General features: G+C 45.2%; 1 long non-coding RNA gene across 1 annotated transcript; it reads right to left on the reverse strand.

The window, feature by feature from the left end:
* Positions 1 to 259: 259 nt before the first annotated feature.
* Positions 260 to 5,889, reverse strand: LOC135919145 (uncharacterized). Its single transcript, XR_010569898.2, has 3 exons — positions 5,376 to 5,889; positions 1,731 to 1,986; positions 260 to 350 (listed from the first exon to the last, which is right to left on the reverse strand). It is a non-coding gene; the product is annotated as an uncharacterized lncRNA (long non-coding RNA).
* Positions 5,890 to 25,530: the final 19,641 nt, after the last annotated feature.

The raw sequence follows: 25,530 nt of genomic DNA on the forward strand, positions 1-25,530 counted from the left end.
TCTTTTAAATTCCCATAAAATTTTAAGTGACACTAACTTCTTTGTTGTTGCTGGTATGATGCACCACAAATCTCGGAATTTACCTTAGGTTTTCCTAGCGTTTAGCTGCATGTCTGGTGCTTCCTAAGCTTCGTTTTCGTTGAAATTTCACCATCCATTGCAATCAACCAGTTGCTTTAGCACTGACCGCAACGCTCAATTCAGTTTCAATCTACATGTTTTACATTTGCGTAGTACAAGAGACAGCGCACACGATGTGTTCTAGTGTAATATCACTCGCTTTATTACAAACTCGAAAAAGAGTAGGCTTGAAATAGTGCTTCTATGGACATGGAATTTGTGGTTTTCATCTGAAAAAAAAATAATACATGAAGATTAGACGCGCAGTAACAATTGTCATACAACACGAGTAGTTTAGCGACGGGTCGTGAACAATTCCAGCAGAAAATCTAAACCCATGTTTTCTTGTTGTCGGATCAAAAAAAAATTTCAAACATGTCGCCATGGCTATTATTTCCTTTGGCCACAATCTCCAACCTACGCTATCACTCGCATACGCAATGTTTATTATAACTGATGACGTGCGTCCAAACTCAACCACCATCGATGAGCAAATTTTCCACCTTAAAGTCTTAGCTGCTCAATAATTAGCTTTATCGTGATTTAAGGTGATATCGTCCTGCCTCTTGAAAATTGCATTCGACATTACTTGCGTGGCATGGCATTGACGACGTACACGTTTCTTTTGCATCGCCTGCCAAGAAACGTGAGCCACTCCAATCCATGTTTTTCAAGGCTCATTTGCAGCTGCTCTCAGGCGAATCATATGATGAGACCTTTCTTGTCTAATTGTCCTTCTTATTTGTGTCTCGCTTTCAGTTCCACCTATTTCTAGAATAGGATATGGCTCACCGCCTTTCATAGTTCTATAAAATTTGCGCAGAGCGAGTATTAAATGGTGCCAAAAAGTATGTCCACTGCATATTTAGGAGAGACCGAATGCCTCTTTACTTCAGCACCATTAATTCCAATATTCTCATTTCTATACAGAGCGCGCGAACCACTAAACGTATTTCAAGCCATGTGTAGTGCATAAGGTTTGTTAATACTCATAACGCACTTACATATACTAGTTTTTGTTATAGTTAAATAGAAGTGTTCATCGACAATAAACTGATTAATGATCTTTCACATCTCTTAAATGCTCCGAGGTAAACAAAAGGCAAGGGTTAAGAAGTTATAGCTTATAAACATGTTCACTAAAGTTATTACTTGTCCTCGGTGTAGAGAAAACAATGAAACTCAACAAGTAAGTGTTTAATTTTTGACCGACTGCTAAAACAAACGATATCTGGGACGTGCACTATAGTCAGTGCTGTTTTTAATGCTGCTGGAGCGTGCAGTTATACAACCTTGCACACTAATCTGTCAGGCGGGTAACAATTGCCAACGAATGATCACGTGACGTTCTTGCTAACAAACACTTGAACCTTGCACTCTCGTCTACAACTTTCTACTGAATACTTTTCGACACCTTAGAAATTGCCCACCAGTAACTTTTCGATGAATTGGGGGATCCCTTACAAGACCACATCAACGTAGATTAGGTATTGCTGGGACGCAAATTTTTTATAGACTCACCAAACATTCTTTTATAGAGTAAAAGTGGACGCTGAGCTCTCAAGTTTGTGTGAGGCTCATCAGTTTAGAATCTTCCATGGTGAACTCACTCTTGAAAGCGGTTGTGTAGTTCAGCCGTAGAATCCTCTTCCGTAGCCGAAGCCGCGTCCGAAACCTCCGTAGTAGCCGCCGCCGTACCCTCCATAGAAACCACGACCATAGCCGAAACCACGTCCGTAGCCGAAGCCGCGGCCGTATCCGAAACCACGGCCATATCCGAACTGAGCTGAGGCAATGCAGAAGACAGCTGCCAGCAGCAGGGCGGCTATGAGAACGTTCCTCAGCATGTTTGCTTTTGATGGGTTCCTGAAATAAATTACGACAGGACGCCCTTCACATGATTGTCTAAGTTACTGTGGAGCATCCACATCCACACGCATTGTTGAACTCACACACGCAAGCATTTATTCAACTTCTATCGTTTCTCGTGCCCATGACGGCAATCAGGTGACGGTGCATGCTAAATCATGATACGTAATTCAGTGTTTACAATGCTGCATACCTCTACCAAAGACAAGATCTGAGACACTTCCTGTCCTTGCTGTAGGTATGAATTCTGTAACGGAGAGTTCTAATTCCAGCGCCTCTTTCAGAAATTCTTAATGGCATGTTCAAGTCACCTGTCACTATTATGGGTATTTTCTCCTTGGTCTCTTCCTAGAACCCATTCTAGCTGATATGGTGCGTGGTGTATGGCTTTATTTGCAGCTGTAAATGGCGAAAACCTTCCTATTCGAAGAAGCCGAAGTCACTCGCTCGCCGACCAGCGCTCGCACCTCTCGTACCTCATTTTTTTTTCTCCTTTGCTTCCTAGTGAGAAACACTTAGAGCTCAATTCTGTACTTCGCCTTCGTAGTCGCACGTATAACGCGCCCCTTCCCCAACTGTTGCCGCGATGTCTTTGATGTCAACACTACCGTTTGCATTCAGGTAACGTGAGCGCCTTCTTGTTGCGTTTTGTGGCGCTTTACAGGCAACAAAGGGAAAACGTTGGCGTGGTGCCAAGGAGCGCTACTCGCTCACAACCCTGAGGGCATGGGTTCGATTCATCGTACGGGACTGAACTCTTTCCTTCTACTTTCTTTTTTTTTTACCGTGGCTACTGCCTCATCTTATCGAGGCCAGATGTATTGCTAGGCCTTATTGCGTAGAGGTAAGGAAAGAAATCGTGTCACACTGGAAAACGAATGTGCGAATTATTATTGTGCGTGCCATGAGTATGACGCAGAATATCTTATATATAACAACCCTTTGCACGTGTCTTTTGGTGCACATGAAATAACCACCGGTGTTCAAACTGAATCGGAAGCCTTCCGCTACAGAGTCTCCTATAGCTACTGTGGTGCTTCGGGACCTCATCCCACATCAACCACTACCGGCTTTTCGGGAGATATTACGTTGTTACAGTCGCTTCACGGTCGCTAAAACATTAAAGCAATGGAATTAGTGTAAAAAAATACGAGAAGGACGTTGAAGTGGAACTATTACATAATGGTACGAAATGACCGTAATTTCTTTTACTTTTAAAGTGGAAATAACAGTGTGTGAACACAGAGCGGCAAGGAAAATGATTAACTCAATGTCTTACGTAAAAATGAATGGCAAATAGGAAGGGAGCACAGCAGAAATATAACTATGAGCTTTTACTGTCAGGAACCCCTTACTGAGTGCGACTAAGTCTATACGTGTTGTTCATATTTCGTATATGATAGCACAAGAGTGTACTTTCTGTCGACATAGGAAAATTGGCATTTTCCATCCTTGATGTAGTCGCGAAGCAAGTACCGGATCAACCGCTGGTGATCCTTTCCTAAGTCAATTTTTTTATCCAAAGTACGTCCGTTCTTACTGATACAGAACAGAAAATTCAACTCCCCCACGGACAATTCTAACTTTTTCTCACCATGATTAACGCATATACTGTTGAATCATTCACCATGCAACAGCTAAAATGTGCCTCAATGTTCGCATACTTGTCTCCATCCCATCACCAAGGCCAAAGTGCGATTATTTTCTTACGTAAGTTGTGCGGAAAGTCATTGTAAGTCACCACAATTGTCTTTATATGCTCGATCTCCATAAGAAATTTCGGATTCCTTGTGGCAGCCGACGCAGCCATGCTGGTTGGCTCCACAGGCTGACTACGTGTTATCATTGCGTGACCAATATTTGTTCATACGCAACGCGCGAATTTGCCAGATTCTGACACGTGCAAACTGCCTGGGACAGTGGAGCCCATACCTTTTGTCGAACACGAACTATAATCGTATCCTATGATGTCTACCCTCATCCATACCCTCCCCTCTCTTTCTCCTCTTCCGCTTCTCTCTGAGCAGAGTAGCCGGCTAGGGGAACGTTACCTCAGGTCGACCTCTGCACGTTTCTTGTGATGAATTCTTCTCTCTGTACACGAACCGAAATGTAGCTCATGAACATGTAAAGTACTTACTTGCTCGTATAAACTGTTCTTCAAATGATTCGGTGGCAAAATTAAACAAAAGGAAAGAAGGGCTGCGCAAGAAACATCTTTGAACCCTTAACGGAACGATTAAACAGTCCCTTTTTCTCTTATCGCTGGCTGTTCATGTTAAACTACCACCTGCTTTTCTCGAACGAGAGCTATCAGTGTAGACCTTGGTTAAGGCATGCAGCACAATTGACGAGATGCATCCTTGAACCTGCACTTAATGTTTGCTGATTTGTGCAGCCACAACCATGCACACAACACTGTACACAAACGCGGCTGCGAAAATATAAAACGACGTATGCTCAAATTAATTTGCCTACGGGCTCTACGATAGTGAATATTGCCTACAACTCCCCGAACTCGCCGCTCCCCTCTGCCTTCATTTAATACCGAGGCACTCCATAGTGTTTAAACTTTTCAGATGCCTTGCGAAGCATTTTCAACGCCGATTGAACTCCCCTGGTACAAATTGCCTCCAAAACAACGCGACGTACGGTTGGGCTAGACGTTTAAGCGTAGATGCCAAATGAATCGTCCTGATGTGAAGCAAACATAAATACCACTTTTCTTACACGAAGTGTCACATTGATCAATAATCGCAAGCTGCGTAAAAGCGTGACTTTGAACATGGGTTGTTTTCAGTCAGTATGGCTTGGTGTTTCTGGGCATTCCTTAAGATAAGGAAAAAAAAAGTTCTCAAGAAGAGATCCCTCAGGGAAATAAAGGCTAGTCAAGGCACCTCTGGCTGCTAAATGCTGCGGTGGTTGGCAACTGCTTTGGCCACTTCGCCATAGGAAACAGCTGGAGTAAATGCGCATTTCGAAGCTGTAGTGTGAAAACAAACGGTTGGTTGGAGTAAAGCCACGAACGTTAACGATGGCGTTCTATTTTCCTACGACGTGTTGAAGTCAGAGATCAGATACTCTTAAGTCCCTCTGGGCACGATATTTGCAGACACTTTTTGCGCACTCGTCATCGGTGGGGATAATTGTTCCGTTCCAGAGCTGGCACCGAACCAAGCGTGCGCGCCTATTCGTTATCATGTGACAACTCCTTCAATTAACCTCCATAACAACGCTCGCGAAAATTGCACGTGGCAAGTTTTTTTTAGGCTCTGCAAGAACACGGCTGCTAGCGTAGCCAAGGCGCGCTCTCGGGAGTTTTGCCAGAAGCGCTCGCCTTCAAGTCGAAGGCGGACTTTTGCGTAATCAAGCCGCGGCATCCTCACCTGTGAAGCGGAAAGAAATCTTGTTCCGGCGACGAATGAGTCCGTATGTGCCACCTCTGTCCTTATATAAGTCACGCGCTCACCCCACTCATGTCACCAGCGCAGCCAAGTGGCTGTGGCACCTGCGGTACCACGATGTGGTGAGGGGCTACGGCTGTGTCAGTGCAGGGAAGGTCAGGCGGCCCACCAAATTGTGGTCCGGGCCTGCCCCGGGTCTACGGCGTTCATGCTGGATGTGCCGCGTCTGACACGCGTCGGTGCCTCCTCACCTAGAGTTGCCTTCGACAGTGGCCAGGAACTCTTCCCGTTCTCAAGGTCGCCGCAATCGCCGCCGCTTACTCAATGATTTGTTGTCGCTGCTCAGGTTTCACCTGCTTTCACCCTCGCCACTATCCTACGGTCAAGGTCTCGCTACAGCCAACGTCCTCCCGCTTCTCAGCAAGGTTCAGTTCGCCGGAGCGAATACGGCATCGGCCCTGGCCGTATGACATCTCATGTGTACGCTACGCCCGTCACTCTCTTCACAGGCTATAAAGGGGCTCACGCGTGTGACCATGTTTTCTTTCTCCGAGTGCCGCTTCCTCTGTACAAGATTGTCGCGACCTGCTGTCCTCCTCTCACTCTGCGCCCTCGTGTTCGCTCCTCTCTCAGCAACCACCCTCGCCCTTCTCTCTGCTCTGAACGCAGTGCTTGCGGAACGAACGGGCGCTCACGGCCAGACCGCTTTTAATAGCGCGCCGCATTTCAAGAGGCGGCGTACAAAGAGCGGCCCCACGAGGCTGACTGTCGAGCGTGGCTGTCACAACGAGCAACGGTGCGGATTGACGTGTGTTTCACGTCCTGTGGGACACTCAACGTCTCCCTCGGCGTGTTTATTTTCCTCTTCTTTTTTCCGCGCCAGTGTGTTTCCCGTTGCGCGTGTAGAGTGAAATGCGCGCGTTTGTCCCCTCTAAAGAACCCAGCGGCTAGGTCAAACCGTTCTACACGGTGGTCGGCCTGACGCTGTCATTAGTAGAAGAGCTACTTGAACCGCAGGTTTTATTTTGTTAGTACATGCTTCAGGCCACAGGCTGGAGGCGGATGCTATGATGACAGATGGCTTACCTCGATATGAGCTTGGTTCAAACCTACAGAATGCCGAGGGCAACCTAGGTCCGCTTGTACAGCGGCTGAAGTTGGGCCAGATAAATAAGCGCCGAATCAGACTGGAACTACCACCCTCCCCTTGTCAGCCGTGTCGCAAGACCGGAAAGATAAGCTCGTGTGTACATTCGCAATTGCGGAAACTTCGGAGCATGGTTTGCTCGCAGCATTTGCAATCCGTCCATGAAGTCCCAAGGGCGACACTATCAGCCATCTGCGAAGTGAACGCACATGAAAAAACGCCAGCTAATTCATTTTTTTTCTTTTCTGCGCCAGTATCGTGTTCTAGCTGCTCTCTCTGCAGAACATCGTTTCTCACTGCGTGTCAATCAAATAAGGGCGCAGCTTACCCAGTCGATAAACTCTCCTGTACGTATCATGCGTGCACCTTCTCGCCGTTTCAAAAATGAACGCTCGAATTTTATCGGCATAGCATCGCGCGAACGTCTGGCGTGGTGGAGCATTTATTAAAGGATGCCGATTTTTTAGCCATCGAATGGCGCGCCTTTACTTTCGTGCTTTTTCTACATCGTGGAACTTCTGAACGGTAGGGAATTGGTGTGTGATTTTCTGCCACTCTGACCTGCAGCTTTCCGTTCTGTATCTGCTCCACACCTGCCTTCGCGTAAGTCAGCAGTCCAGCCTATCCGACTTTGAGCAACGCGGAATTCTGGAGAGTCACTAGAGCAATGGTCCCCAATTCCGCCACTCTTGAAGAAACGGTTCCTGAGCTGTACAGCCCTAGGAATTAGATTTCGAAACGTCGCATGAAAAAATTTGGATAAAGCAGTCGTGTTGACAAAAACATCTATGTACATTTGTATACTGCAGAATGCTCAAGCAAGGCGCAGGTCAGCTGTCAAGTTGACATTGTCAAGAGAAGTTCCTCAGTGCCCATGGCGAGTTCAACTGATGCTTCCTTTTTGCAGTTAAAAATCCAATTTGTTTCAGTGAGCTCAACACGTTGCAACAGCGGCTGATGCGAAGCGTCAGGCGCAGAGTTTATGACCGCGACTCCGTGGTCATAAACTTAGCCTTTAACCTTAACCTTTAACCTTTAACCTTAGCCTTTAACCTTTAACCTTAGCCTTTAACCTTAGCCTTTAACCTTAGCCTTAGCCTGAGCGTAACTTAGCCTTTAAACGAAAAAAGGTTTCGTTTAAAGGCACCACAAAATCTGCTACAAGCCCCTTTTATGAACCAGTTCAGTATGGAAATTGTGAGATTTTAGTTGTGCCATAAGCGGGACCGTAAGCACACTGAGGATAACAAAGAGACATGGGCTTTTAGCGCATCAAAGCACAATAGGATTGCGCAGGAGGCTCTCGTCCATTGGTTCCATACAGCGAACCGTAGAGTCGACTAACCTACACTGTCACGTACATTTTTTCTTCTGCTGCAAACACGTGTCCATGACGCAACCAAAAAGGGTAACTTAGTAACACCCATTTCTTGCAGTTCCACGCATCCCCTCTTCTTTGAAAAAAGAAATGGTAACGTGGGATTCTTTTTCTGCGCTTTAGATTATTAATAACAGCGCCATCAAAAACTTTAGTGTTACCGAAAAGGAAACCGTCAATATGTTCGCGTTTTCCCCGAAGGAATGTCGTGGTTGCAACACCTGCACTATGTAGTAACTTCAGTAGCAGACAGGAAGCAGAACAAATCTCACAAATTCTTCGGAGCCGTGTTATAATTCCACATGTTGACGCTATCATTTACTGCGAGAACGTGACAGCCACACTTGTGCTTCCGTGCAAGAAATTATTCTTCAGATACGTCTCATCTTCCCAACTATAAAATGAAATGCTCTGTAGAGTATGTTTCTCTCTGTTTTTAAAGTTTGCGTGCTTGCGCTCTTATTTATTCTTGAGCTAATAAATACTCTTCGGCTATTAAATAATGACTACACATCGCAATACCGCTTTATTAATTGTGCATATATAGAGACGTTTGTAGCGAAAACTTACGCATTTATTTTGCTGACATGATTACTTCAGAGCATCAAAGACGGGAGAACACAGGCATGTAAGGCGGCACTTATATTCATACTTTTGTACCGCTTGTTCTGGCCTTCACCTATCGTGCAGCTTTATTTGATTAGGTAATCACTAGTCTGCCATCAATGCTGCACCTATTCAATTACTCTTGGCAATATACATTTTTTCCAACAGTAAGTAGCTCGTACAGGTTCCTGAGATTTGCAACTTCATGCACTGGACTTAATTCCTGCGTAAACCTATATACAGCATATCACATGCCACATCATTCTGTTGCATAGGAGGAGAACGCACATTTGATCCGCTGTGTCCAGATTAGACTGCGATTCCCGTTTTCGCGAGTGAACAAATCACACACGCATGCACTGTTGTACTTTTTTTGTCTTCGTTGATCGCGCGACTGATTTCTTTTTTTTTTTCAAACGTTTGCGAAGTTTTGCAGTCACCGATTTTGTCATCGTCGATCGCTGTTGTATTTGTCTTGGGCGGCCAAGTGCTGGCCAAAATTCAAACGTTTTTACGTAAGATATTTCTGCATGTATTGGCCCATTTCTAATGTCCAAAAATCAAGAAACTGGACTGCCTTTGGCTGTGCATTTTCCACTCGTTCTAGACGTACTGCTGTAGCACCACCAGTTATCGGCAAGCTGTGATCGTTGCGGGTCAGCGTCGCTGCCTGCTGTGAACGCGAAATCGCCGCCCACTAAATTTGCACAAAGCGGCAACGCCTCGCCAAAGGCATGCGCACCCTTCTAGGGCTTGTCCGGAGCGCAGTCATGCCTAAACACAGAGAAATGAAAGAGAAGACCTCCAGGAAGCAAGGTTTTCCTTCTTGCAAAGATTGCGCTTCCGAGTGACAGCGCAGCTGGAGGTTCTTCTCACCAACCGATTTAGTGAGGAGACCTGTAAAAGGCCTTAGAGTAGTGTAATGGTGACATACGAGATTAGCGGATGGGCCCACCATTCAAAATCCATTCAGTTGAGGTAGCGGACATGCTGGCTGGGAAAGCGTGAGATAATAATAAGCACATTACAGTAGTCGTAATCATCAACAGCAGCACACTTTATGACCGCTGTAGGGCGAAGGACTTCTCTCCCAGAAATTTCCAATAACCTCTGTCTTAGGACAGCTGACACTAATCTACGCCTGCGAATTTCCTCATTCTCAACAGTCCTCATTCATTCGTATACCGTAATCGACCACTAGTTATCTGCTTTATGCATTGAACTACCTGCCAAGTTCCGATTCTTCCTGGCATTTTCAACTTGATTATTAGGCACCGCCTCGTTCTCTTTTATCCATACGTCCGTCTTCCTTTCTGTCAACGTCATGCCTATAATGACAATTACTACGAATTCTCATTTCTGCATAGTTGCCTCATCACACTGTGCGCTACATCATATTTTTCGTGTCTAGGTATTTATTTATCATTATTCCATAACTTCTTCTTGATGGTTGCTCTCGGTCGCTTGGCTGAACAGGAACGTTCGGTAGGCATCGGCCTCAGACTAATTACGCATGTCAACAGAGAACAATAAATGAAAATTGTCACATTGAGTCTCAGAATGTCAATTCAACATGGTGATTACCTTCCATCGGCAAAGTTGTTCGAATAAAATCCACGGAAGGATCTCTCTCAGACAATCCTCTTCCTCCTTGCTGGTAATTCTCATTAATTACCGCTGGCTCTATTGCCTTTCTTTCTCTTCACCAGTCTAATGCAGTACGCTATTTGCATATTGTGCTGCCACCCTCACACCTGACCGTTAAAGCGACAGGTAGAAAGGAGTCTTTCCGTGGACGCCCTGCAAGTAGCGTTCCCGAGGAAGGCGAGTTCGAGGTTCACCGCGCGGTTCACCGAAGGTGTCGTGCCGCCCCACTGACCGCGTCTAATTGCGCCCAATTGTTTTCTAGGAACGCCTGCTGCGACGTCCGGAGTTCGCGTTGCTCCTGCTGCGCCTCAGCGCGAGGCAAATGGCCGGGTCCTTCGGCCGGGGTCACAGTCAGCACCGAATAAAGGTCTCGGTCACCGGCCGGAGAGCTGAGCACTCTCCCGTCGAAGATTTCACGCACCTCTTTCAATGCGTGTCTGCGATCCGGCGATGCCAGATGGCTCAGAAGGTCTACTATTCTACGCACATGCCCCACCGAGTGTAATGAGGATGACTTTGATGTTGTTGAAAGGAGGAGCTTGCTTTGCATAAGTGACGTGAAGCTAGCCTCGTTGAGGTGAAATACTCCAACCGAATGCGGTCCACGTAAGATGTGACTCACTACTTGCGATGTTGATACCATGTAAATAGCGTCGCGAGGGCGGTGGCAAAATGAGCTGAGTGAATAGATAAGGATAACTTACCGCCAGATTTAGTAAATGCGGAAGAGACAGTGTTGATAAGGAGTGCGGTAGAGATACAAGTGAATAGCACTGGCCAATTAAGCGGTAGAATAAGAATACTTCAGTGTAACATTCTGTACCCTTCTCCGACCACAATGTTCAGTTTGATATATTAGACTGCTCATATGCACTAAAGCCATCACTAAAGTAACATCAGTCAAAAGCTCGAAAGTGCGCTTGGTGCATCCGGTTTCAGCTAACTCAGTAGCTAGATTAGGTGATCAAAGTGACAATTTTTAATTGTTCAACATTTTCACAGCGTCCGCACGCGTCATCTGTCGTATTCCAGAGAGAAGCTCAATCTTCCCTCTTCCTTAGCCCCTTCATGCACTGTGCTCACAATTGTGCATGCCACGGTAGCGCTTCGGAAACACAAGCCGTTATGAAAATGTTGATGACTCAACTTTCTCATGCGTCCTCGAACATTTGAAAAGTGTACGCTTGAAAGGTGGATTTCTGGACATTCGCTCTCGGTGCCACTGACTCTTCGCGTAGAAGTAGGTTCGTTTCTTTCATTGCATTTTACAATATATAACATAAAGCATAGCTATCATGTTGCTGAATGGCTGCATGCCAATGCACATGTAACAATGGGTGTTCTTATATCTGACGTTCCTGTGGAGCATTGACTCCCGGAACCCATATTTGATAAACTTCGTAACACTCAGTGAAGAAATGAAAATCCCTAGTCGCTTCTGCGACTGTTTGCGTTTCACTGTTGTGAAAGAGAAATAAATCTGGTGAAAACAAATTTTCTGAGGACATAATTAATTGGCGCTGATGGGGTTAAGAACCATCCCTATGCGTTTTGCAGTGCGCCAAAGAAATCCTAGACGGTACATGACGAATTAGGAGACTGCACATTACCCAGCTATTTGAGCGAATCACCTTTTTCTACCGAATGGCTACCTGCATCACCGAAGAAATATTTTTTTTATTCATGACTGCAGTAACAAGTTATCATAGGCCATTGCGTTTGCGCTTGCAAGTGTGTTGTGCTTACACTGATTATTTTCCAACGTATGCTATTTTCGCTCATTTTGACATTTCCTGTAGATGAGTTCTAAGTGTCGAATATAACACTATCCAGCTGGGTTGTTTCCGGCCGATCTGCGCTGTTCATTTCCCGTTTCTATGCCACTGTACGGAATGAAGTGTTTACAAAGACGCTCATTTCGTATTCTATATTATAACGCGTTTATTATTACTCTCGGCTTTAAAAAAAATATATGCATATTTATGCTGATACGTATCATTTATACAGTTCAACGAAAACTTTGTACAAGAACGCTTCCCTTCAATCAGTTTAATGTCACATACGTGCACCAGTTCACTATAGAAACAAAGCAACTATCCAGTGATTTACTTATCCGCAGTGTTCAACGTCTAAAGGCGATACTTGGGCTAAAATCCAATTATCAGGATTAAACTAATTTTCTGGAGTTTTACGCGCCAGAACCACGATATAGTTATGAGGCACGCCGTAGTGGGTGGCTTCGGATTAATCTTTGACCACCTGGCGCTCCTTAATGTACAGCCAATGCACGGTACATGAACGTTTTTGCATTCCGCCCTCATCGTAATCCGGCCAGCGGTGTCCAGAATCAAACCTGCAACCTCGTCGCGAGTAGCAGAACGCTATACGAGTCAGCCACTGTGGCGGGTAGTAACTGTCCATTTAATCAGTCTTGAGCTAAATATAACTATTACTTTTAATTACATGTATATGTACACAGGTACACATATATATTATTCAAAAGGTATCATATTGTAGTTGATTGATTGATTGATTGATTGATTGATTGATTGATTGATTGATTGATTGATTGATTGATTGATTGATTGATTGATTGATTGATTGATTGATTGATTGATTTTATCAACGTATTCTTACTGATAGCAAATGCTCCACTGGGACACATTTTTCTAGTTAGTTTCGTTAGCTATCGCGAAATAATATATTTTTTTCTAGTGCTGATATTTTAAACGATGTTGTTTGTGTGTATTGTTTGGTTTCCGACATTCACATATACGGAGTGATCTTTTATGCAATTTTGGGCAGCTGCGCAGTTTTTTTTTTTTACTTTAAATACATGTTCTTTTTTTTTCAAGTAAAAGGTTATGAGTGAAGGTTTGTGGTACCTTGTTTCTTTGCCCTCGCATAACGCGCTACCCTCATTTCATGAAGGATCTGTACCAACTTGGCCAAATGTAAGTCATACCAAAAAGGCTTCTTTTTTGTGTCGAGACGTATAGCATGCAGTGTATCAAAAATATAGATACTAAGAAGAGATCATCACATCCTTTCCTTTTCTTTTTTGCAAGTCGCTCGCGTAGAGATCAGTGAATGAGAGCGTTTCCAAAAAAAAATGTTCGCGGTTGCGTTCGTGGGGTCCAGGTGAGCTGTGCACAACGTCGCGACCCGGAGCGATACCGCGAACACTGCGGCGCCAGGATCCTCGCCGTTGTCGTCGGGGCGTGCGGCTGATTTTCACGGTTCGTAGCAGGAGGCTGCAGGGGTCGAACATGGTAACACATGGCTTCGCTTACGAATTTATTGTAGCCATTGCGTCTACACCATCTCATTTTATTGCGACAGCAATTATACCGGCGCTCCAGTCGAATTTTCGCCGTCGCCATGACGTTCCCGATTTATATAAGTATGCCTATATCTAAATAAGTAAATGATATTGTCCAATGGCTGCACTTCAAGAGATGACCTCTAGCACAGAAGTCTGATACTCTAACCAGTAGGCTACAGAGTAATTGTTAGTTAAATAGGGCTTAATGGCGCAATAGCTACTAAGATTATGGTGCGCCAGACACAGGGTATTAAAATTTTGTCAGTAAATGCAGCTTGCCCTGAACTAAATAAAACTTACATAAAAAATCTCTTCTGTGATCTAAAGACGGCTCGTTACTCTCGGAATACAAACTGGGAATGGGCGAGGTCCCGTAGGCACCGGTTGCTAAGCGTAATCCTTTATTATGCACGGGAGCTAACGGCTTAAGGTACGATTGTCTGGCTGAACCATATGCTATGCATCCATAGTCTAGTTTGCTAAGTACCAGGGAACCATAAATGCGTCGGAGCCGTTTACCGTCAGAACCCCAGCGTTTTTGGAACGAGGCTTTTAGGACATTTAATGCCTTATTTCTTTTAACCTTTAGGTGATTAATGTGTGTAAGAAAATTTAGTTTTTTATCGTATATGACCCCTAAGAAAATGTGTGTTTGTTTAACTGGCAGTATCATTTCATTAAGTTTCAGGACGGGGTCTGCTTGTAAGCCCCTCTTCTGAGAAAACATCACAGCAACAGGTGTTTCCGAAGAAAAATGGAAGCCGTTTGTTTTAGCCCATAGTGTCAATTTGTTTAGAGGGATTTGCATCTGCCGTTCACTTGTTGTTATGTTAGATCAGCAACGTAAAGAGAATGCATCAGTGTAGATGGTATCACCTTGCTAACAGAGTTCATCTTAACCACAAACGGTGATGTACTTAAAGCGCAGCCCTGAGGCACCTCGTTTTTCTTTTTTTTTTGTGGGGGGGGGGGGGTGTGATTACACGTGACAACACGCTGCCAAGGGGCACCTGAATTATTCACTAGGGCATAAAATCAGAAAGGCACTTCAGCATTTTGCCCCGAATCCCCAAGTGTGCCAAGTCCCTCAAGATGCCGAATCTCCATGCGGTGTCATATATGCCTTCTCCAAGTCGAAAAATATAGCTAGGCAGTGTTGTTTGTGTAAACAGGCATTGCGTATTTCATGTTATAATCGGACCAGGTGATCACTTGTAGAACAACCCTTTTTATAACCAGATTGATTTATGTTTAAGGACTTTTCTGTTTCGAAGGTAAAGGTTAGTGTGGTATTCACAACAGATTCGTACGAATTCGCCAATCAACTGGTGAGAGCGATGGGGCGGTAGCTGCTGGAGGATGTTAGGGGTTTTCCAGATTTCAGAAAAGGTACAATTACGGCATTTTTTTCTTGTCTTTGGTCTTTCACCAGTTTCCCAGACCTTGTTAAAGAATTTTAGTAATGCTTCTATTGAGGTTTCTGACAGGTGGGCAATCATGGTATAGTGAATGCGATCCATGCCAACTGCAGTTTTCTTTCCAGCAGAGAGTACATAACTTGATTCGGAAAGTGTTAGGGGGGCCTGGTACGATTTATTGGATGCACCTGTTGTTAAATCTTTGTTTTTCAGCACAGTTTTTGTATGTTAAAAATGTGTCCGTATAGTTGGCTGAACTCGATACTCTGTAGAAGTGTTCCCCCAGAATGTTTGCTTGTTCTTCGAGTGTTGTTTGTGTACCAGTGCTTGAGAGTAATGGAATTGTGCATGACGAGCAATCCCCTTTGAATTGCTTTGCTTGTTCGCACATGCGTTTGGAGGTGAATGAACTGTTCATTGAGGAGACATATTCCTGCCAAGAGTGTTTTTAGAGTTGTCTACGAATGTGTCGTGCATGGGCTTTTTTTCTATTTGAAGTTCAGAAGGCTGTTATAAGTTGGGTATCTACGAATATTGGCCCAGCAGGCCTTATTCTGTTGTTTTTTTTTTGCTACAGTACATTCATCTGTCCACCATGGGTTTAGTTTCTTTCGATGTTCTCCAGTAGATTAGGGTATAGCTCTTTCAGCTGCCGTGAATATGCAATTAGTAAATATTTCAGTAACTTCATCGACATCTAGATGGGCTGAAAAATATTCTTCAAGTTTGGCTGTTTTTATGAAAAGTGTCCAGTCTACCAGTTGAATTTTCCAACGACGCGGCCTGCAGGTGATCATGGCTAGAGTTGATGCCACTTTTATTATGGCAGGTAAGTGGTCAGTACTGTATGGATTGTACAACACTTCCCAGTTAAAATCAGTGAATAGAGAAGGTAAAGAGAGAGCTAAATCAATAAAGCTAAAGTTACGTGATGTAGGTAAAAAATAAGTAGGTGCTCCTGAATTTAAAAGACAGATGTTGTTAGATAGAATAAAAGCTTCTATGAGTTGTCCTCTTTGGTCAATTTTCTCGCTTCTCCAAAGAGTACAACGGGCGTTAAAATCAACTACAAGCGTAAAAGGGGCCGGTAGCTGTTCAATTAGTTTTTGAAATTCTTTCAAATATACACTTTCGTTGGGTCGTAAGTACAGAGAACAGACTGGTATGGTTTTAAAAGAGAGAATGGTCACGGCAACCACTTCGAAACGAGTATTAGGTTTAACTTGTCGGCTGGGAGTGCCGCCTTTCACGACAACGGCAACTCCTCCACACAGTCGGCTGGTGTTTTCCCAGTCCATTCGAAAGAGAGAAAAACCTTTTAAAAAATTATGGTTTTTGTGGCCTAGATTTGTTTCTTGTAAACAAAAAGCAACTGGGGAGAAGCTATTTATGATTCCTTTTGTCACCTAAGTTATGTAGTAGACCTCTGCAGTTCCACTGTATAATAAAAGTCATTATGGAACAGAACCGAGAATATATAAATACAGATTTATCCTTAGATACAGATTATAAGTGACATATGTTTAAAAACCGACCGTGGATAAAAATGGTAACCATAAGGGTACTTGTTCTTTTTTAGAGCGGTTACTGGGAGTTTATCCCTCTTTGCGCGCTCAAGAGAATAGCGCTGGTCCTTCGGTGTCAACGACACCGGTGTTTCGGTGTCGACCTCCATTGCTCTCTCAGAAGCTCTGGAGGACCAAGCGATTGACGCTGAGGCAGGAGTATCAGGCCTTGATGTTCGCATTGCCTTAAGGCCCTGCAAGGCCATGGTCTCCGGAGCCTTTGAAAGTGATGGGGCAGCACTGGGCGCCACCACCTATGCAGCTGGAAGAGCCACCACAGGGCTACTGCTAAGAGACCCTGTAGGCTCGCGGGGCCTATGTGGCGCTGCCCCCTGATGCGCCACATTCGTATAACTGAGTTTAGGTAAGTGTGCTAGGCGTTTCCTGGCTTCATAGAATTATGTCCTTTCTTTTACTGTGATTGCCATATTTTCCTTTTCTTTTTTCCAAACTGGACACAACCGAGAGTAGGCAGGGCGATCACCTTTGCAGTTTACGCAATGTAGAGAATTACACTTTTGGAGTCGTGATCGTTGCTGCTGCATTTTGCACATGTTGGTTTGCCTCTACAAGAAGGAGAAGCATGGCCGAACTTTTGACACTTAAGACAAATTCTCGGATTGGAAACGTATGGCATGGCATTGACTTTGACATAACCAGCCTCAAGGGAAATGGGCAATGCGCTGGTGGCAAATGTGAGAATGGCATGTGTTGTGGGAATTTCTTGATCGTTTCGTCGAAGGACGATTCTTTGTACCTTTGTGACGCCTTGCTCCTGGAAACTCTCAAGGAGTTCCTCATCACTTAGATTTATGAAATCGTCCTCGGAGATCACGCCTCTACTCGTATTAAACAGAAAGCTCAGAGCTAGAATAGAACAACTGACAGAACAAGCAAATGAGTATGCTAGGGAACTACAAGCGAACAACTGGATACAATTTTGTGACTCGTTACGAGGAACGCTCTCAACAACCAAGACATGGGCAATTTTGCGGAGCATGCTTGACCCATACAATACAAAAACAGTCACTACTAGAGCATTACGCACATTGGTAGGAGAATTTAAGGGGGACGACGCATCCTTGATACAAACCCTGGCAGACAGATACATCGGGACAGGAGGAGATACCATCGATAAGAGAGAGTACAAAGGCATGGACAATCCCAAGCTTGATGCACCCATAACGAAACAAGAAGTATATGCCGCCGCTCTAGCATTAAAACGTAACTCAGCCCCAGGCGAGGACGGCATCACGAATGCTATGTTAAGAAATATGAGTGATCAGCAACTGGAACGCCTAACCCGATACTTCAATGAGAAAATCTGGGAAACGGGAGAACTTCCTAATCAATGGAAAGAAGCGACCATCATCTTAATACCTAAACCGGGGAAAGCAAGAACATTGCAGAATCTCAGGCCAGTATCCCTAACCTCCTGCTTAGGCAAACTTTTCGAAAAGGTCCTTCATATCAGGCTTACCAGCTATATCGAAGGCCACGAACTTCTCTCGCACAACATGTACGGCTTCAGACAACATCTTTCTACACAAGACATATTCGTAAGGCTACGAGATGACGTGCTGCAAAATATCCCTACAGGGGGAGAGAACATCATAGCAGCGCTTGACTTAAAAAGCGCTTTTGATACGATCTCCCATACCCTCATACTTGAAGAGCTCGAAAGAATGGGCTGTGGAATTAAGATCCACAATTACATCCGCTCTTTCCTTACTGAACGTAAAGCCACAATAGGTATGGAAAATATTCGATCTACCAAACTCCCAATGCCTAACAGAGGCACACCACAGGGTGCCATCCTCTCACCACTTCTATTTAATGTCGCAATGAACCGTTTGGCACGACAACTAGAGAAAATTAACGACCTCAACATCGCGTTTTACGCAGACGACATCACGTTATGGGCCTGCAAAGGCTCGTTAGGGAAAAAAGAACAAACTATCCAGGAGGCTATCAACTCGGTGAAGGAGTTTGCGGAACAAAACGGTATGCAATGCGCTCCGGAAAAATCTGAGTTTATATACGGATCCACGGGCGTAACTACAGAAACAAACCGAGCATCCACCTAACGATGGGTGACCAGACGTTACCAGAAAGAAATATGATCAGAATCCTAGGACTATGGTTACAAAGCAACAAAAGAGCCACTCACACTATTGCGACTCTAAAGTCAAGCACAAAGAGCATCGCTAGACTAATAAGCAGGATTACAAAGAAAGGTAAAGGGCTCCACGAAAACGAAACCATAACACTAGTCCAGGCTTTTATTCTTAGCAAAATAACATACGGACTACCATATCAAGAGCTAACCCCGTCGGAAATCAATGAAATCGACCTACTAATACGTGGCGCGTATAAGGCAGCGCTTGGGCTTCCTGAGAATGCGGCAAACGAGAGGGTGCAAGCTCTAGGCATATACAACACATTTGAAGAGTTAAGAGCAGCCGTTCTTATGAAACAAAGAGAACGACTATGCCTTACAAGCACAGGTAGAAACGTTCTGTCGCGTTTAGGCTACCCATTGCGACCGCAGTACTCCAAGGAACAAACGACCCCAATGCCGGATCCAATACGCGAGCGCATAGTGGTCTCCCCCATCCCACGCAACATGAACAAAACTTATCACACAGCGAGAAGACAAGCGAGAGCTAAATATCTTCAGAAAACCTTCGGCAGTAATCAAGACGTAATGTATACTGATGCAGCTAGATTTAGCAAAGGACATGTAATAGTGGCAGCTCAACCCACACGCCACGGAACGCTTCACACATCAGCCTCGATACGTACTAGGTGCACTGCTACAGCGGAAGCAGCGGCGATTGCTCTCGCTATCGCATACAAGGAAAAGCGAAACAGCTCAGCCTTAATAATGTCCGACTCACAAGTGGCATGCAGAATGTATTTACAAGGCAGCATACCACAAGTCGCCCTTAAGATCATAGGCGACACATTGAAAGAAGATCATGCAATTTTATGGTGTCCTGGCCACGAGGGTATCTCGGGAAACGAACAGGCACACACTCTAGCTCGAGGCTTTACTAACCGAGCTGGAGATACGCACAACTATGAAAAAGACGATCGCCTACTGGTCCGCGATATACTGGAGCACCAGCGAAGAACCCGGCAACAGTACGCCGCACCACACAAACTACTCAATGTAGAGGAGGCGCAGAAATATAGAAAAATACAGACGCATACCTACCCACATTTGGGTAGATACCATAAAATAAACCCAACCTTGTACACTAACTCTTGCCCGTGGTGCGGGTCATGGCCTTCATTACCTCACGTAACATGGGAGTGCGTCAAAAGACCTCATGCCATTAATTCACCTTTGGTACTCACCTTGCTAAGGGAGCCCTGGGAGGCCATCCTCGCTCTTGCTGACCTCGAGGCCCAGAAAGGCCTCTTGGACCAAGCTGGGCGGGTCGTGATGGCCACTGGAGTCTTGGAATAGGGACCCACCCTGCACCGCTCCCTTCCGCCATTTCTTTTTTTTCTTCATCAATAAATGTTTATTCCTCCTCCTCCTCCTACTCGTATTTAACGAGCGGTGAGGTGAAATCGTGACCGCTATATTACCTATACTGGTGACAAATGAAAGTTACTCAACTTGATCTTTATCTTTCAATTCTAGGAGTAAATCTCCACTAGACAGCTTTGAAGCCTTGTAGGCTGGTCCGAGTTCTTGTGTGAGGCTCTTTGTCACCGAAAAGGGGGAAAGCTTCCTCGCAGAAGTGTTTCCTACATTATCTATGACGTGGTACTTTCCATATGTTGGGGTACCGCCTCGAAAAGTAAACTTAAGTGTTGCATTGGTGGGCCTTCTTTTCTGAAGGCGATCTGGTAAGGGGGGCAATGATTCTGCCATAGAGTTTCCTTTGTATTCGGCGGCTATGCCAGCCACCCACCACCGAGCCCAACAAGGGGACGCTACCAGACCCTAAGGATGCGCAGACGCCAACTGTCGTAACAAGTTGATAGCGGTTTTAAAAGGACACTGAAGTGGGTAGAATGGGTTAAGAAAGAATGGCTATGGGCACCCTGCAATTAACTTTGCCTGTACATGTCGCGCCACATAGCAGCGGCGGTGAGAACCCGCGGGTAGGCCCTCACCGTCATTTCACCATTGTTCGTGGTGCGCTCAGGCCCACCTGAAAGCCTGCTTTTCCAATTTTTTAATGTATTCACCACGAACTCGTGGCAGAAAAAAAAAGACAAAAAGAAAGAACAAGCGCAGATACTTCTGCGTTAAGGATTGTCGCAACCGCGAAGGGGATGTCGGCCTCAAATTGCGCCGCTCCCCTTCTAAACCGGGGGAAGCAAGCCGGCGGCGGAAGTGGATCGTCGCGGTTCGTGTCGGTCTTGCGAATTTCTGTTAAGAGAACTAAGATGTAAATGCAAAAACAAGAAAAAGAAAAAAAGAAGCAGCAGCGGCATCCGTAAAAACACACAATAAAGCGTCAACTGCATAAAAACGCGTGAACTTATTCCGGCTGTTGTAAATCAGTTTAGATAGTTGTTTAGCTCGTCTTGCTCCAAAACAAACGCGCAGTGGTTGTTACATGTCAAATCTAGCTTCGCAAGTGCTCCGTGCTGGAGCTTTGTACGCACTGTGCTTCTTCCAGCGCCAAGATCAAGACGCAAATGCTGGAACCGAGCTCATTCGTGCAGATGTTTTCTAGCGCTTAGAACAACAGAACTAAGGTTGGAGTATAATGCAGCACACGTCGAGTATTCGAAAATTTGCATTTCTCTCGCGCACGCTAGCGCATATTTGTTCAGTCTTCCCGTTGTTTAGTCTGAGCTGATTGCTCTGTATGATGCTTCAGCGTTAATGCCCGAACGACAATACCATAATATGCTCGAGGCACTTTGTCAACGTAGAAAAAAGCACTTACCTACCAATTCGCCAGAACCTCTACAATTGTAAGGTGCAAGGCACGCTCCAAGTAATGAAGCGACAAATGACAGTTGAAAGGCGTCGACGGCCGTATTTGCTCACTTAGGTGGCATAAAAGAATGATTTGTTAACTCACATTGAGTTCAACGTTGTAAGCATGCTTGCTTTGTTGTGACAAGTTCTTCGCGACCTGCGGTGGTTGTATAGTGTCTATGGTGTTGGGCTGCTAAGCACGAGGTCGCGGAATCAAATCGCGGCCACGCTGGCCAAATTTCGATGGGGTCGAAATACTAAAACACGTGCGTAATTAGATTTAGGTCCACGTTAAAAAACCCCAGGTGGTCCAAATTATTCCGCAGTATCCCACCATGGCGTGCATCCTAATCAGATCGTGGTTTTGGCACGTAAAACACCATAATTTTATTCAGGCACCTCGCGGTGATGTCCGTGTCCATACTTTTTTGACCCGATATACATGGTTTAGTCGTAAATTTGATGTCCTTTCTCAAGCGTCGGTGGTCCAAAATGAGCCTCGATGTTTTCGATTGCCTTAAAACCGCAATTTAGAACGTCCGACAGGTTTCAAACGAGCGCCGTAAAAGCGTGCCTCCAAGCCGTGGCCGCCTCGGTGTTTCGCGGCACAGACACGGTGGCTCTGACGGCTGAGCCGATCGGTGCGCCGCCTGACCATTGCGGGGAGCCCATAGGGAGGAAATTGGAAATGAAAGTGGACGGAAAGAGGGCTTTCCGCAGCGTGACAAGATTGGTCTTGGGAGTGTTAGGCAGCGCCACCCACGGGCTGATGGGGAATGCGCTTTCAGCTGCAGCCGTCGGGTAGCACGTCAATTTGGGAATGTGTAGTGGGTTAATAAACCCTCGTAGTAAGCGGGTCAATGAACCTTTGACGCCTTAGCTCAGGGCGTCACGCCTATCGAAGCCTACCCTCTCATTGTGCAATGAGCGAAAAGTGCGAGAAGCTGTGTGTGTGAGATGAGCCGACACAAGAAGGGCAATGAAGGAGGAGGCATAAATGTTTTACAGAAGTAAGACCAACGACAAAGTTAGTGCGGCTATATTATTGAGAATTTTGCTCTTAATGAGGGGACAAACGTAAGATGACAGGCAAGGTCGAGCGCAGTTCATTTAATTAAAACGAAATTTCACGAAACATTCGAGCCTCCCGCTAAACCGGCCTATAGGGCCTGACTAGCCTAGAACAGAAGAACCATGGAAAGTAAAGCGACAAACATGATGGGTCATCACTCGTGTGACAGCGTTTGAAGCAGGGTGCCGCAGTAGCTAAATTGGTACCCCGCGCCGGTGTTCGTATCCACATGAGGGTTCGCATCAAGACTTTGGTTCGTGTCCCGCTTGCGGCCCCTTGTTTATTCGTCCACTTTCATTTGCGTATATTTACAATTTTTACATTTAAAATAGCAAGCAAATAATTTTGCCTATGCTTTCCTTCTTTTCGTTGGTTGTCGGCTTTGTCGGTAGAGGGCTAGATGTCGCACTTATCTCCAAGTTTTTTTGATATAAAACGCCTCGTTAATTTTACAAGGCATTTTTCTCTTTCTCTCGAAATAATTTCCTATAACACTGCCAACAAATAAAGAAATTGAATTCTTTTGTAGGAGCTTCTGCGCGAATGATTAACTATCATGTTTCTCGCCGCTTTATTCTCTATAGTTTTTCTGTTCGAAATTCATCACGTGGTCTAAGTTTATATTTCGCGATGTTTCCTTTTCATCAAATCAATTGCGCTCGGTATCCACCGCCATCTTACGCTCGTCCCGTCTTTAACTATGGAAAGTTCTCAGTAAAGCAGCGGTACCAAACTTACCTCTGTTTTATTTCAGAAAGCCATTTAGGCCTCCTTCTATCCGCTTCCCCGACAAATCGGTTAGTGTTTTCTACAGCAACTGTTTCTTGTACTCGAGTCATTGGCAGATCACTGGAGATCCAGTAAACTTGCCAGAACTCAGTAAAAAGAAAAGCAGGCGTTTGCAGACACGACATGGCGCTCGTTCGCAAGACGTTTGCTGGCCATTTTTTCCAAAAATGGTCCCTGCCCGTCGTTGACTTAGGGACTGAAGAACCGGTAGGTTAACTTTCAGTCCACGTGTCAGTACTGGCATGATGCTGTGAGGTTACTGTTGTCACTTGTCGTTTACAATTATGAGCGTAGCGATGATGAAATTTCACTGAATTGTCAGGCTGTTTACCACAACTCTCGTTAACTACCTGGTTAAAGATGTCGTGCTTTTTTTGTTTCCTTTGACAGCGCAAGCTGTTATGGGCTCCTTCTAACAGCCGTTTCTGTTGTCGTGTGCCGCCGCCGCAAAGACCCCCAGTCCACGCCGGCATCAAACCCAGGCCCGTTGCGCGGGAGTCAGCTGCTCTACCACTGAGCCCTTTGCACGCGTAGCGTCGATACGCGCACACTTTGCTTCTCACTTGCGCAATATCACGCCAGGTGGCACGCCATGTAGCAGCTGTACAGATAGTGTTACAAGGTAGATAGAGCAGTCTCGAGAAAGAAAAAGGCAATTTAAGGAGACATATAAGCAATCCGAGGATGAAAACCTTTCTGGCATGCCTAATTAAATCAAACAGGCTAGGTAACTTTGCCACCACTCGGCATCAAAGGGGATGCCAATAATCGTACTCACCATTAGTGTCATCATCATCATTTGCATGACACAGTGCCATTTGACAAGCGATATGAGATCGGCACCGCGTAGCGTCGTTACGTGCACACTTCGCATTGCATTTGCATATTATTACGTCAGGTAATACGCCATGTAGCAGCTCATAGGCAGCGTATACAGTAGTTGGAGAAGGTTTGAGGAAGAAAAAGAAGATTAAGGCAGATGCATGAAAAAATGCTGGAATGAAAAACACGTATTGCATATCTGAATAAATCAAGCAGTCTAGGTGCCTATTTGTCACTGCCCCGTTCCAAAGGGGATGTCAATCGATAATGATCATCCTCCTCCTTAGTATCATATCGTACCGTCAAATCATATCGTAGCGTAAATACGTGCAAATTTTGAATTGCAATGGGGTTGTACTCCACCCAGTCTCCCGACATGTAGTAGTTGCACGTAGCTAGACCTGTTCAACTCAACCAGGCTAGGTGACTATTTGTCACCGCCTCGTTTCAAAGGGGATGCAAATAAATTATCATCACCATCAGAAACAGCAGCAGCCGAATCGTATCGTACCACGGGCGAAGGGATGGGACACGTGCTCGCCGTGGTGTCGATGCCTGTGCTTACTCTTCGGTACACGTCATGGCGGCTCATCGCGAGGTGCGAACCCCCAAGCGCATGCTCCCGAAAATGGAGCTCCTATGAAGGCGCTCCTCCAGCTTACGCCCTGAATGTGGCTCGTGTGTCGCGCAGGCATTTGACCTTCTTCCTTTTTCACCGCTTCGCGTAACCATGTCTCTCCTAGCGCGAGCGCTTACAATGTCAAGGCGATAACGTAAGTATGTAAAAACAGAAACGAAAACTTGGACAAAACAGGCAGTGCACCGTTCACTATAGCTTGTGCAGCTAGTAATTACAGTATTTCTCTTCTTATGGCCTACGCCGGTTCGCGTTTTCCTGAACTAGGCACTCATTTTCGTAGGCTGCAAACTCGTCCGTTCCGGACTCAATCGTGCATCGCACGCGCCCGTCTAAATACAGCATGCGCGAAATATCGCGAAGTCATTATGGCTATTTCTGGAAGGCGACTGATAGTGTGCAACCCGCAATGGAACTTACGGTTTTTTTGTTTTTTTTTGGTTTTTCTTTTAACCATTCCACGAGTCAAGGCATGCTTCACTTTTCAACACCACTGTCGAGTTCCTAGATCCCGCAAACGCATCACTGTGACGTTAAGTACCTTGATTTTACCATTTTCGGCAGAAACTGAAAAGCGTTACGTATGAAGGCTGCGCGGAAATGCGCCCTTCTGTCAAAGCCGGCATTGACAAAGATGTTGGCGCGCAAAGTGCCACTTAAGAACTCCAAGTGCTTCTCGCGTGCTTTCGGTTGTTGTTTTTTTCATTCCTTTTTGCCGTCTGTCACGTATTGTTATTTCACTTCATATAAGCTGACGGCTTCCAAGCTATCGGCAAT

The sequence above is a fragment of the Dermacentor albipictus genome, chromosome 3 (genome assembly GCF_038994185.2).
Source record: "Dermacentor albipictus isolate Rhodes 1998 colony chromosome 3, USDA_Dalb.pri_finalv2, whole genome shotgun sequence".
Lineage (NCBI taxonomy): Eukaryota > Metazoa > Arthropoda > Arachnida > Ixodida > Ixodidae > Dermacentor > Dermacentor albipictus.